The sequence below is a fragment of the Herpailurus yagouaroundi genome, unplaced genomic scaffold (genome assembly GCF_014898765.1).
Source record: "Herpailurus yagouaroundi ecotype Mexico unplaced genomic scaffold, PumYag 218, whole genome shotgun sequence".
In the NCBI taxonomy this organism is placed as follows: domain Eukaryota; kingdom Metazoa; phylum Chordata; class Mammalia; order Carnivora; family Felidae; genus Herpailurus; species Herpailurus yagouaroundi.
The window spans coordinates 2,352,073-2,366,953 of record NW_024412449.1 but is presented as its reverse complement, the minus strand read 5'-3'; the positions used below and the strand labels follow the sequence as shown (position 1 = coordinate 2,366,953).

At 47.3% G+C, this 14,881-nt stretch overlaps 1 protein-coding gene across 5 annotated transcripts in view; it reads left to right on the top strand.

Moving 5' to 3' along the window:
- Positions 1–14,881, top strand: part of PARVA (parvin alpha) — a 193,785-nt gene that overhangs the window by 54,379 nt on the left and 124,525 nt on the right. The window lies entirely within an intron of this gene.

Below are 14,881 nucleotides of genomic sequence, written 5' to 3'. Positions count from 1 at the left end.
GCCCCTCCCCTCCCCTCCCCTCCCCTCCCTTCCCCTCCCCTCCCCGCCTGTTGAAGTCTGACCAGTCCTCATGACCCTGTTCAAGCCCTTCCCTAAAATAGAAAAATAAAACTATCACCACGAATATGTGGTTATTTTAGCCCAAACCAACAATTACCAGCAGTACAGATGGCTTCACAGTACTGGAAACAAAGGTTACGTGATGGTCGGCCTTTTCTATTGAAGAGAGCAAGGAAGGGTTTAATCTGCTTTAGAATTTTTTTTTTTAATTTTTTTAAATGTTTACTTCTTTTTGAGAGATAGGGCATGAACAAGGGAGGGGCAAGGAGAGAGGGAGACACAGAATCTGAAGCAGGCTCCAGGCTCTGAGCTGTCAGCACAGAGCCCAACACAGGGCTCGAACTCAGGAACCTCAAGATCATGACCTGAGCCAAAGTAAGATGCTTAACTGACTGAGCCACCCAGGCGCCCATAGAAATGTTTTCTACCCCAACAGACACATTTTCAAAAAGCAACTTTTGGAGCATAAAGGCATAAGAATTATCTAGAACCTTCTATCATGTGGATTACCAAGTGGGCTAAATAAAGTTCAGGTGAAGCATCTGTGGGTCAACTGAAGGTGTAAGGTTGTGGGGTAAAAACCTCACATACAGCCGCGATGCTGTTAACTTGTATTCTCTTGAGAAAAGGTGAATGACAGCGGTTGGAAGTAAATGACCAGCAGGCCATCCAGCGGACACGGGAGGGAACCTGATGCTGGTTGGCAGTGAACAGGACTGTGTCTAGTCCAGGTGTGTGTGCCCCAGGAGCTCACACCGTGAGAGAGCCGGGGAAGGTAGAGGAGCTCCCAAGTGTGGCTGCCGTTCCCACCTCATGGCCGTCTTCTTCAGTACTCCCTCATCCTGGGAGCGGTCTCCCCAGCTGTGGAAAACCCAGGACAGGGCTCCCCACCAGCCCATGTGACCTACCTTAGAGAGTGAGGGGCCCTTTTAAAGGGTAACAGGTGCTCTCTGTGAGGGCACTGGGGCATGCACAGAGTGGCAGTGGAAGGCGAGGAGAGAAATCAGCCCTCTGCAGCCCTGTGCCTTACGCATTCCAGATGACAATCTTGGGAAAGCAGTCCTGCTGTCATAGGTCAGGTTCGCGTCACTGCACTTCCCTTTTCCATAGGGAGTCCCTCATATGAAAGGAAGGAGGGATAGTAAGGTGAGCAGGAGGAAGAAGAGAAGAAAGGGCGAGGGGGTGGATAATCGGATGCTAATACCAGGCCAGTCGTTCATCCATGGACTTGGGTGTGCATCTGGCCTTACTGAGACAGGACAGAGCAGTGTCCCGAGAACTGGAGTGACCAAGGTACAGTCTCGAGGTAACGTCCTTAAAAAGTCAAACGCGTGACCACAAATACTGGTTCGCCCAGACACCATACGCAAAGTCCTTGACGTGGCGTCTGGCGCATATTTGGCACTTGGAAACCCATGCCATCGTCACAGAACCGTCTCCGTCATCATCACGAGGCTGTGAAATCCTTGAGGACAGCTGCTCATACAACTCGGTTCTCCGAATTGTTCTCCCAATGAGAACTGCATGAATGAGTTCTCCGAATCTGTGGCTTGTGTCTAGTGCAGAGGTCAGAGTCCATGAACGTTTGTTGACCTATTGACTAATTGAATGAATAAACTTCTGAGCACCTATGCCCTGCAGGCACCTTTAAAAGGCCTGGAAAAAGCCTCTGAGACTGACCTTTGTCCTAAAATGAGATGGGGCATAAATAAAAAATGTTGTAAATTGAAAAGCCAATGTGGAGGTGAGGTAGCATTTGCAGATGCCAAAAAAATGAAAAACAGAAGAAGCTTCAGGAATTGGTGGGGGAGGAGTACATTATGTGAGTTGGTAGGGAGAGTGTGAAATGTATTAGTCCAGAGTCGAATCAAGTTCAGACGTTGGGAAAAGTAGTAACCCTTTAACCCTTTGGCAGTGGGAATGGGGAGAATAAACCCGTCCCCCAAAGCATGAGTTTATAGACATCCTCATTCAGTTGGGTGCTGGTAAATATTTAACAAGTAGCTTTCCAGAAAAAAAAAAAAAAAGTGTGTGTGTAAATGCATATATAAACTTAAATTTTTCTGATCTAAAGGATCTGTAGCACATAATTCACAAATAATAATAAAATGCCCAATACTTTCTTCTAAACTCCATAAGCCAATTGATTGTCACAGAATGTTTTTGTTGATTTTTTCTTTTTTTTTGAGCTCTTGTACCCACAGCTGACTTGTGGGTGCAGTTCAACCATGACTTGACTAGTAGAATTTCATCCCGATCCACTCACTCTTTCCCAATACGTTCATTGTTATTAAATCTGATAATGTGATCTGCTCAACTGGTTTTCACCCTGGTGCATATTCATTAAACTAAAACCTCTTTCCGCTTCAGCGCTTAGTATGTCAGAACTTACTCATTCACCAGTGACATGAACATCTTTGCTGAATCAGATAATAGCTTTCAAATACTGGGAGAGTATTTTCCTCTCTTTTAAAAAAAAATACTACTCACAATGTAATGACTACGGATGTGACTCACTTTTAAGGTTAATCTGCATTATTGCCATTTCTTCCATCTACATAAAGAAAGACCAGAAATCAAGCCCTGACTTGTTAATGTTTGCTGATTTCCAAGATGCAGATACCCCCTCTGTGGCCCATTTCGTGATCTCCTTGAAGGTAGAATTGGAGAAAAATCTGTAACAGCACACCATTATGTGGTATTTCTACCATATAGATCCTGTAAATGTAAATAATGTCAAGAGCGTGGATAACATAAGTGATGAGTTTGAGTCTTTATTACCTCTGTTTTAAAGCATAATTTATTTAATTATAAGTTCACGTTTTAGGTCTTAATAATGGCTGTTTTTGACAACCGGCTCGATGAATTCCTAACAATTTAGTATCGGAGAGCTGGTAGGAGCTGGTTTCAGTATACCTGTTGCCCTCCTTCCTGGTGAGGGTGAATGTCTCCTGTTTGGCGAGGAGCTCGGTACTTCTCTTCACCTTGCCGCTGCCTGCCATACAAGGCTCAGTGGCCCATGCCGCCTCAGGCAGAACTCCCACAGGGGTTCGTTCCTTTCCTGAGTCTGACACCACAGCAGGCTGCAGGGAGGCTGACACGGACCTAGCCTCAAGCCGCATTCCTCACCCTCATCGTGATGTTCAGCGGCTTCTTCGCTATACTTCACATTTCACACTGATTTCCATTGTATCTTTCAAGACAAAAGAAGGAAGGATCTGTGTGGCTGTGACAGAGGACACTTATCAACAGCCCTGGGGCTGCTTACCGCCCCCCCCCCTCGAGGTGTTCTTCAAAAGCTCCCTCCTGACCTGCCTTCAGAAAGAGACCCAAACCTGCCCGACAGGTTGGAGAAGTTCCCCCGACCTTCTGGTCTCTCCCACTCCTCCTATCACAAGCCCAAACTTTTATCGGCAAAGCAAACTTTTACTGAGAAATTGGACAAAAACAAGCTCCCCCTGGCCCTGCCCTCGGCCTTATTTTCCTTTCTTAAGCAATATTCCTTTCACACAGATGTGGAAAGGCTGCCAAGTGGGAGGTGGGGATAACCTGACTGCCCCACTCCCCCTGGCTGACTCAAGACAGTTTATTTTTGCACTGCTTGGTAAAGAGCCCATCTCCTGTCTGGGCCAGTGCCACTCTCACCCCCTGCAGGCTACCTTGCCCTTCCCCAGGCCTTGCTGGGCACCCCCCCCCCCACAGTCTGGCGGACGCAGGTGCCTCTAGACCCGCTCCCACATCTGACAGTGGGACAGTGCTTGGATTCTGCCCATTGTTAACTATGAGTATCACCTAGCCAGCAACCAATCACAAAATACCCTCTGTGCTCAGCCCCTACCTCCAGATCCCAGCCAGAAGCCTGAGGCCCACCTCTTGGCTATGGGACCCCTTTTGTTTTTAAGAGAGAAGAGCTCAATAACTTTGAATATAGTGAGCATCTTCAGAATCCAGGGTCCCTTCTCAGAGGCGACTGCCCTGCATTTCCAGGTTGTTTCACTCATTTATCCCCACATCCAAAATCCTTTAAAACCCTGGGTACTCTCCCTTGCACCCCCCCCCCGGCCCCCGGCACCCGAACCGTCTGCCTGTTAGACCTTCCGAACATCTCTGCCCAGCTGGGCCCTACCATGACTGTGTCCAGACTCCCCATGCCACCTCACCCTCTACCGGCTTTCCTGACTCTTGTCACTCTTTCTGTGCCATCAGCGCTCAGTCACCCTGCCTCACTTGCCCACGGGGACTATCTCCTCTTCTGCTACGGGTTCCAAACCTCCCTGCTCATCTGAGCCTGGCAGTTGTTGGAATTCCCAGCTTTCCCTCTTCTGGGCACAGCCATGGCCCCTATAGAGGTAAGGGGAACAGTTTACATTGGGGTCTTCTGTCCTTTGACCAAAATCATAAAAGAATGGAAGGGAAAGGACTACCCAAAGGAACTGTAATGTGATCAATATCCAATCATAATAAAATCGTTTTTCCGTTAACATGAAATTTTTCCTACTTTGCTTTGGGTTGCGAAATTACTACTGAAATTGAGTAATTAGATGGTGGATTTTTTTTTTTTTTTTCTGATTTTCTTTCTTGCCTGTTGCTTTAAAAACATTGCTCACAGATGTTTAAGAATTTATATTAGTGAATTCCAATAAGAGGCCTCTTAATTATTCAACCTCATCCAGTAATTCTTTTTAAAAATAGTGTGCATGTTTAGAAACAGGAGTGTTTCCTAATTGTCATTTTGTGAGGGAAATGTGTTGGGAAATGAAGAGAGTGTAAATAGATGTGAATGTCATTTTACCTAATTGAAGGTGAATGCTGACTTTTGGGAGCTCCTGTAGAATTGAGTCCTGGTCCAAACTTGCCTTGAAAGAGATTTATGATCATGGGATATGAAGCCTGGTCTCCCAAGGGCTGTCCCGGTGACCGTTAACTCCTTCAGCTCAGTACTGTGTGCATCCAGAGGGACCGGCTTGCAAGGTGGATGGGAGAGGAAGGAATGGTGTTGCAGACGGTGTGACAGGTCAACAGGACAAAACCTGAAAACAACGGCTTCATCCTGGCCGTGGAACATAAAGTGGTTTGACAAACTAAGAGCCCCATTCTGTCCAGTGCGGGTTTTGCCAGTCGGCCATCCTTTGGGCTTTTGTGTCTTCTTTTTTTCTGTTCGGAACACGATTTTGCAGAATGGTGCTTGAAGGGGGAATTGGTAGCAGTTCTGGCACTGTTTGTTGTAGACATTATTGTTGAGGCCCGGCATAGCTATTGTGTTTGAGCTCGTTTTCTACCTTGGCCTCTGAAAACCTTTTTTCCAGAAAACCGAGGGCTTATGTCTGATCTGTGGTTACACACAAAGGAGATCGTGGTTAGAAATGAGGGCTCCGTTGTGGCCGCGATACTGGAAGATGCTTCCCTGCTGGAATACAGCAAGGCATGGTTTAAAATATTAAAAGGTGTATTAAACTGAATTGTTTTGTTGGGTTTAATACCTTTAGAGGTTGCTAGGGAAAACGAGAGTTCTTAATGACCCACTTGAAGAATAAAATGGCCTTGAACCTGTGGGTCAAAGGGTGAATTCCTTCTGCAGGTGGAAATGCTGCACCTTATGGGGGAGGCCAAGTCTCATTTTTGTGATGACCTGACCCATTTGAAACCTTCCCGGAATCTCTTATCATTAGCTCCCCACCCAAAGGATGAAAAACACCATCTGATTTCCAGTTTTTCCCATCTCTTATTTGAGTTTGCAACTTTCCCGAATAACAGATGGCCAGAAAAATGTGTAAGCCTAAATAAAAGCAAAGCATGGGCTTTACTGTCTTCACTGGTGTCAGTTGCTTTTTAAAATTAAAATTATGTAAATGATCCCTCGGCTTTGAGTAGGAGAGTCAGAAATGAAGGAAACAACCCCAGCGCTTGAGAGTGTTTTAGTTTGGGTTGTGTGTAGAGCTTTTTTTTTTTTTTTTTAAGCTTTTAATGTTTCCTTTTAAAGAGAAAGAAGAGAAGAGGCATTTGGTAGAAGCATTTTGCAAGTTGCTCATTCACAAAGCACACAGAGTTTCACCGGCAGCCAGCCTAGCATATCGGGGCTGGCAGAGACCATAGAGATCCTTGCTTTAATTGACTTGAGGAGGGAGGAAAAGACCAGAGAGGAGGGCCTGGCCGCCCTGGGTTTGGCATCTTTCTTACCTCAAGGAGTTAAAAGTCTGGGGCTGAGCGTGATCAACCAGATGGTCTTTAACAGTAACACGGTTCATATTGTTTAGATTATCCTGTTGCAAGCACCGTGCCTCGTTTACCTTTTATGGAATAAAGTGTGGAAAATTGACCACAGATGTAAGTAACCAAGAATGACGGGGAAGCTGTTGTTACCAGGCCTCCTCTTTTCTCTCCAACACTCCTGATCCCGCAGATAAAAATAAAGAGAGAGAAATGGGAGGCGGGCCGAAAAATAGCTTGCCTTACCTCTACAGCGCGGGTCTGAGCGCTGTAGGCCCCCTGTTCTACGTTTTCATAAATCCACGGTTGGCCTCGAGACTCACGCTCAGGCTGCCCTCAAATTCTGATTTTCCAGGTGCCCTCCAGTTAAAATATCCTACCACGTAAGCACTTTTTCCATCCTGCTCCGAGAGGCAGGGGGGGCAAGGGCAGATCACTGACATGGAGCCGTTTTTTGCAGCCCTGCCTTCCCGGCAGGAGAGAGAAGTGAGGGGCATTTTGCAGCCCGAGGGGCACAGATCAATTCTGCATTCCCGCTGCTTCGATTACTATCTCAGCTGCAGGCTGGGCCACATTTATCAGAACTAGGCCCTCGTTATTCCCCCAGAATGTATCTGGGAGCTTTTACGGAAGAGCTGGCTACCAGAATGGGCCCGGCACAGAAAGGAGCTTGTTGGGACAGGCCTGTGCGTTCCTTTACGGCATGCTTTTTAGGATTATGAAGGCATCTGTGCCTTTTTAAACCCTCAGAGGAATATTCTCCAACCAAAGTCGTACACTGGGTTTTATGATGCCCCTTTGTTTTTACTCCCTCTTTCCTCAGTTCTGTGTACTGTTTGCCAGGGCCACGTTGACTCTTGCCTCTCATCCTTCTCTGTGGCCCTTGTGGCACTCGTCTGGGACCATGGTCAGGTGACTGGGCATCTGCTTGCACGACTGGAGGCAGTGACGGCCACAATTAGCCACTTGGGTCACAAGGGGCCTCTGGAAAACGGACTTCTCAGAGCGGCCTATCGGCTTGCCTTCCCTTTGTGAGGAGCCCGACACAAGATGGGGCCCAGTCCTCTGCTCATTTGTGTTTTCTGTCTTCTCATTCCCATCCGGTTCAGCTCCCTTTTCTCCTGCCAGGCCCTTCTGCTAATCTCTTCCACCAGGCTCTCCCTCTGGAGTCCTGGCTTTGCTGTCAAGAAACTCGCCTACACGAGACACCCTTAACCCGTTCCTCACACACTCCCCCTGGAAACCCCGGCCTGTCTCCGGGACGCCGCTTTCTTCCCAGGCTTCTGGTTCTCCATGCACACTTGTAGTTCACTGTCCTCCATGACCCCTTGGGCACCTCTGCTTTTAAGCCGAGGTGCCTGGTTAGCCCACTCCCGTCTGTTACAGACTCCTGGGTGCTTCTTCATACCTGCTGAGGACTGGGCAGGTGGCTTTGTCATACACTCCTTCCTTACTCCCTGGTGGCCTTCGTAGTCCCCTACTGGCCTGTCCACCAGCGTGTGGTTCCTCTGTCTTCTCTGGTCCCCTGACTGTTCTGTCCACTCCCCCACATGACTTTGCTGCCATGCTCCCATCTGGAATCATGAGCGCTTGCCCTCTGAACTTCCCTTCCCTGACCACAACCTTTCACTTCACCAACCCCACTGCTTTGTAATTCCTGGAAGGACCTCTAGCTCCTGACCCTCTGTTCTTCCAGACCCTCTGTCCCCTCTCACCCCAGCCTGAGAGCTGTAGATGACTTCAGCCACGTTCTCCAACGTTCTCCATTTCCCCCACCCCCACCCCAACTCCATTTGTTCTTCCTCTGCTCCAACCGAGCAATCCCCAGCCTGAATCAATTCGCACGGCCTTTATCCTGAGCCTGCCACGGGCCTGCTAAGAGCTGCTGGAGATAATCACTTAATCTGTCTAAATGACTTGGGACAAACCCTTGGCTTCTAACATTACCCCAGCCCTCAGTGCCACCCCTGGCCCTCGTCCTCAGTTAGCTCCTTTTCTCCCCTTCTTCACCAAATGACAGGAAAACTCACCCCGAGTGCCACCTTTTTGTTTCCGCTAAGGCATCAGACTGCCATCTGGCTTCTGCTGCCACTGAAATTGCTCTAGCCTCGGTTACCTGGGACCCTCCAGTTTCCCAATTTTCTTTCTTCATCTCACAGGGTCTCTCTTCAGCTGTCTGCTTCCTGGAGTGCTCAAGCCCTTCTTCCTCAGCTGTGACAGGGCGTCTCCCAAGGTCCCCCCCCCCCCTCCCTCCGGACACTGTTCCATTTTCCCTTTTCTTTCTGCTCCTTAAAAAACTGTTGTTCCCTTAGCTCCCATCCTCTGCCCCCTGTCCCTTCACTCCAGCCAAGACCCTGATCCTGCAGCGTGGTAAGAAGCGAAGAGGTTCACCATACCGAAGGCCACTTCTGAGAACATCCTTTTGATTCAGCACAGATGGGAAGCGAAACACCCCAGATGACTGAACAGTGCTTAGCAGTCTACTTCTGAGATGATGGGCATGAATCCCAGGACTGAAAGGTGTTCCTCTTGGTGGTAATAATGAGTGTCAGGGCCCATGGGCTCTGAGTGGGCAAGCCAGTGGCATTAGCAGAGAGACTAACATTAGCAGAGATAACATTATCTTCCGCTTCTTAGAATTAGGGATAATGCACATATTAAGAAGATAGGAATTGCGAAGCTCAATTTGGTAGGGTGGTGAAGCTGATGTAGACATATCCTCTGAGGCTAACCATAAACCTGACAAAACAGGCAACCCATCAGAAATCACTTGATCACCTCTTTCATGGCCCTGGGCTCAAGAGTCACTGGAGAGAATGAAAAGTGGTCTCTGCTCTCAGATTGGTTGAAACGACCTGAAGTCAGAGCCTGTTCAGTAACAATCTCTCATCCAGGTTTCACTGATTTGGGGTAGCAGGAGTTCTGGAGGTGGAGAGATGAGTGAGGGCCAGAGGAGGCAAGACAGGTGGCCTCAGAGAACCTTTGACTGCCTGGAACCGAAATGTCATGTTAGTACAAAGTAGGTAGTGAGTGATAGAGTCAGAGGCTTCTGCTAAACTTGGGTGGGAGTGTTAAAATTGATGCCAGAGGCCACTGGAAGCCGTTGAATATTTTTGAGAACATGATGGAACAGTGTTTTAGGAAGATTTGTTTAGCTTCCTTATATAGAAGACATTTTTGATTGGGATGATGGAGCCCTGGAGGCATTGGACAGATTGTCGCAGGAATCAGAACCTGATTTGAAGCCATACAGGGTTCGGTTGGGAAGGAAAAAGATGGAAATGCAAGAAAAAAAAAAAACAATTAAAACTATTCTATTGCCATATTTTTAGTGGACACTGATTGGATTGCAGTTTCGCTGACTGATTGCAGTTTCGCTCAGGTTCTCACACTATTTACCTGGAGATGCCATCAGATCCTACGGGTTAAAGGCTTAGTCCTATAAGACTGTTCCTGCCCCCTCCCCCCCACTTTAAATGACACCTGTGTTTCTGACCGACTATAGATTGAATGCTCCCACGAACCCTTCCTCAAGTTAAATTAATTGTTAGAGTGACTCACAGGAATCAGGAAACAGTTTACTTACTAGACTACTGGTTTATTAAGAATATAACCCAGGAACAGCCAGATGAAAGAGATGCATAGGGCAAGGGGTGGGGGAAGGGGCACAAGGCTTCCATACCCCCCTGGGGATACCACTCTCCCAATGCCTCCTGTGTTTACCAGTTGGAACCTATCTGAACCCTGTCCTTTTGGGGGACTTTATGGAGGCTTTATTACACAGGCGTAATTGATAGATCATTGACTGTCGGTGATTGATTCAACCTTTAGCCGCTCCCCACTCCCAGAGGTCCTGGGATGGGGTTAAGTGCCAACCTCTGATTCCCTGGTTGGTTCCCCTGGCAACCAGCCCCCCATCCTTGGAGGTTTTCCAAAAGTCACCTCATTAACATAAATTCAGGTGTGGTTGAAAGGGGCTTGTTATGATACGAGAACATTGCTCTTATCACTTAGGAGATTCCAAGGCTTTTAGGAGCTCTGTGCCAGAAACGGGGATGAAGACCAAATATCCATTTTCTTCTTATAAATCATAGCATCGCAGAATTGAAAGCAAAAAATGACTTAACAGCAACTCCAAAGTTTCCACTGGGATGTTACGAAAATGAAAGCAAAACTTTTTTGTGTGGTAAAATACAACATGAATTTTTACCATTTTTAAGTGCACAGGTTAGTGGCATCATCTATATCCCCATTGTCGCACTACCATCCCACCAGAGAAGAAACTTGTATAGCAATTTGACATTGCCGCAGCCTCTGAGTACATGATCACCGTGCTTGTAGTTTTGTGTGCTTTGTCATTGCAACATTTTCTGGTAATTTACTTTATCATAGATTACAAAATGTCAGTCAGCAAGGATTGGGAAATTAAAAAAAGAAAAGAAAAGAAACTGGTCCTTTTCTTCAGATCGCTTTGATAAACGCTCTTCTAGCGGAATGGGAAAGGTAAAGCGTCCCTGGGAAGGAGGAGGTGGGGTGGAGGAAGGATGTCCTCTCCTCTCCTCTGCCAGGCAAGAGTCTCTTCATTCTCAAAGCTCAACTCCTCGGTCCCTCCCTCTGAAAAGCCTTCTTTTCCTGAGGAGGGGCCAACATGGCAGAGAAGTAGGGGGGAACCCATACTTTCCACATCTCTCAAACAAAGAAGTGTAGAAGCCAAAGGACTTTGAACACCAATGCCTCGGAGGAAAAGAGACTGAATCTACCAGGAAGAAAACGGGAAAGCTGGAAAAAAGAGAGGGCTACTCCAAGGAACAAATCAAAGCACACCTGGTGGAGGGTCCAAAATATTACTACGAGTAGGGTAATAAAATAACCAAAGTCACGACAACAGAGAGCAAGTAACAATCCCAGAAAAAACACCTCCTAAAGGGCCAGGCCCTGGTCACAGTGTGTGACCCCCCCCCCCTTTAATATAGCAGTGTTTACAGGTGCAGAGCACACAACAAGCTTTTAAAATGTATAAGGGACAGAAAACTAGCCAAAATGACGAAACGGAAGAATTCTCCTCAAAAGAAATTCCAGGAAGTAGCGACAGCTAACAAATTGATCAAAACCGATTTAAGCAATATAACGGAACAAGAATTCAGAATAATAGTCATAAAATTAATCGCTGGGCTCGAAAAGCCTTCTCTTCCCAACCCCCCCCCCCCCCCCCCACATCCCCAAACCTTACCAGAGACCAATCAGCCCTCATGCTGCCACTGTCCCATGGACCTATTTCTGTTGCTGCCGTTGTGGTACTGTATGAACTGACCATCTTGGCGGGATCCCCCGCTAGAATATGAGCTCTGCATGAGAACAGTGGCCTCTTCATTTCTGTGTCCATATTGCCTTGCACACAGTAGGTCCTCAGTGAAGGTTTACTCAACATGAGTCAAACTGAATAGAAGGAGTAGACTTCGATGGTGGAAATATTTTATAGATAAAGGAGCATCAGGGCCATGCTTGGTATCCAAGAGTGCTGCAGGAAGGAGGCCCTTCATCTGTTTTGAGTAAAACATGTGGGGAAGGCATGGAAGCCAAAGCCCAGAAGTGGATTTGGGCAGCCTGTGTGGGAAATGTGTGCTGGGGAGGCAAAGAGAAGAAAAGAGGGAAAGACAGCAGCATGGTCTTCCCACTCCCTCTTTGACCTTGTACTTCTGCTAAAGCAATCATCAGAGTTTTTTCATCAATATCCAAGCATCAGGTATACTTCAGATTCTCTCGTTCATTCATTCATTCATTCATGTACTCAACAGATATCCACTAAGCACCTAGTTTGTGTTTCAGCTTCATGCTACAGACTTTATTTGAATCATCTTTAACCTCTGAGCACTCTTTCAAGGTAGATATCATTGTCTCCATTTTGTAGAAGAGGCTCAGGAGATTGAGTTATTTGCCCAACTGAAAGCAGCTAGTCTGTGGCAGAATCAGATTATGAGCTCAGGGCTTGAAGCCCTCCTGCCTTGCACAGTGTCATGAGCCTGGTGCTCAGTAAATGTTTGTCGGATCTGCTCTAGGAAAACTTGGACCAAGATGGGAAGAAGAGGGACAGAAGAGACAGTTTGAGGTTAGGAATTAACTCTGCTAGTTCCCAGGAGAATCGACAAAGAATGAGGGTGGGGCAGGCACTGGGGAGCCTTGAATGACCCTGGAAAGAGAAGGGCTGCATGAGTAAGATCGTGTTTAGGATGGAAGATGAGGGGTGCCTGGGTGGCGCAGTCGGTTAACCGTCCGACTTCAGCCAGGTCACGATCTCGCGGTCCGTGAGTTCGAGCCCCGCGTCGGTCTCTGGGCTGATGGCTCAGAGCCTGGAGCCTGTTTCCGATTCTGTGTCTCCCTCTCTCTCTGCCCCTCGCCCGTTCATGCTCTGTCTCTCTCTGTCCCAAAAATAAATAAACGTTGGAAAAAAAAAAAAATTTAGGATGGAAGATGAACAGGTTTGGGGATGTGACAGAGGAGACCCCCACTAGTTCTGGTCCTGGGGGAACAGTAACTCTTTTGAAGTCCCTATACTGATTTCTAAGCTGAATGTGTCCTAATGCACTCTCCTCTCTTGGGACATGAGGATGAATGGGGGATGGGACCACTCCTTAGCCAGTGGTTCTGCAGATTCTTCTTCAGAACTGCATGGCAGGAGAGAGGGAAGGAGGGCCCAGCTGTGTCTGTAGGGAGCAGTCTTGGCACAGACACGTTTTACTGCATTCACCATTATTGCCTGTGGACTTCACTCTTGATTTAGTCCTCAGGCTTCCACTTAAGGAAGTGGTTGGAACGTGATTGAATTAACCAGCGTTGGTCTTAGCTATAATGGGGGCATGAATTAAGTAGTTGTCTAGTCTAAGTTACCTTCTTTGGGAATAGAAGCACCCAGAGGCTCAGCTGAAGGGGCAGGTGTGGGAGGCCATGCTTTAGAGTTTGTTTGGATCTCGGACCCAGGACCAGCCAATGTCTGTCACTACCTTGCCTTCAACTCTAGTGGTTTCCAAGGTCCATATCATGACCTCTAGACGCTCTTTGTGTTGGCTCATGCTCTCTCTCTCCTCATTTCCTGTCATTTCCCCTTGTTTCCTCCACTCTACTCCACAGGCCTTCTGCCGGGTATTTGCATATCCTGCTTCTTTACTTAAATCCGTTTATTTTTTTAAATGTTTATTTATTTTTGAGAGAGAGAAAGAAAGAGAGCATGCGAGCATGAGGATGAGTGGAGGAGGGGGAGAGAGGGAGGGAGAGACTTCCAAGCAGGCTCCACGCTCAACCTGATGTGGGGCTCAAGCTCACGAACCATGAGATCATGACCTGAGCTGAAGTCAAGAGTCAGATGCTTAACTGACTGAGCCACCCAAGTGCCCCTCAAATCTGTTTAAATGCTTCCCTCCACACCAGGCCTTACCACCTACTTACAAAAAGCACTTCCCGTTTCCCTTTATCCTGTTGCCCTGCTCTGTTTTCCTTTGTAACCCATCATTGCTGGCATAACCTATATAATTGCTTGCCTTTTCATTGTCTCTCCCCTTCACTAGAATGTGAACTCCCTGTGAGCAAGAATTTATCTTGCTCATTGTTACATCCCCCGCCCCCACCTAGAATGATTCTTCATACATTGTATGTGCTCAGTTATTATGTGATGAAGGACTGAATGACGAGTGACCAGCTTCTCTCTCAGGAATCTGAATGAAGCACACAGTGACTTTCTTGGTTGCTGATAGATTCCGGCCGGGTGGGGCCAGTCAGACTTGGGACTGACAGCCATGTTCATCACATGTAAGCACAAGGAAGCTGGTCGAGGTCAAAAGAGAAGCTGAGGAGAGAGAAGAGTCCAGGTATCCCTGGAAGGGGAAGAGCAGGTTTTGCTCGGGGAGGGGGGGGGGGGGGCTTCTCTCTGCCGTTGTGTCCTGACCATATTCGTATGTTTTGCCCACTGACTTGTCCAAGTGTCTGTTATGAGTTTTCTCTTACTGCTTGACAAATGATCACAAATTTAGCAGTTTCAGGCACCACCCGTTTATTAGCTCACAGTTCTGTAGGTCTGAAGTCCGGGTGGGCTGGGTTCTCTGCTCAGGGTCTCACAAGACTGAATTAAGGTACTGGTAGGGCTGGCCTCTTATCTGGAGGCCCTGGGGAAGAATTCACTTCCAGACTCTTTCAGCTTCTTGGCAATCTTCAGTTCTTTGCAGTTGTAGGATTGAGGTACCTTTTTCCTTGCTGGCTTTTGGCAGAGGCTGCCCTCAGCTCCTTACCCTGTGGCCCCCTCCCCATCAAATCGCTCCTACAAGCTCTCTGACTTCCTCCTGTGCTACCAGCAGGAGAAAACTCCAGCCTTTTAAAAGGTTTATGTGATTAGGTTAGGCTCTAGGCTTGCCCGGGTAATCTATTGATGGACTCAAAATCCACTAACCAGTAACCTTAATTACATCTGCAAAATTCCTTTTGCCTCGTAACCTAACATTATCAGAGCGCAACATCTCATCATGCTTAGTCCTCGCATTAGGATAGAGAATCTTGACGGACCATTTTAGGATTCTGCCTACCACAATATTTATTTTTTTAATCTTCTTTAATTAATTAGCTTGAAGGG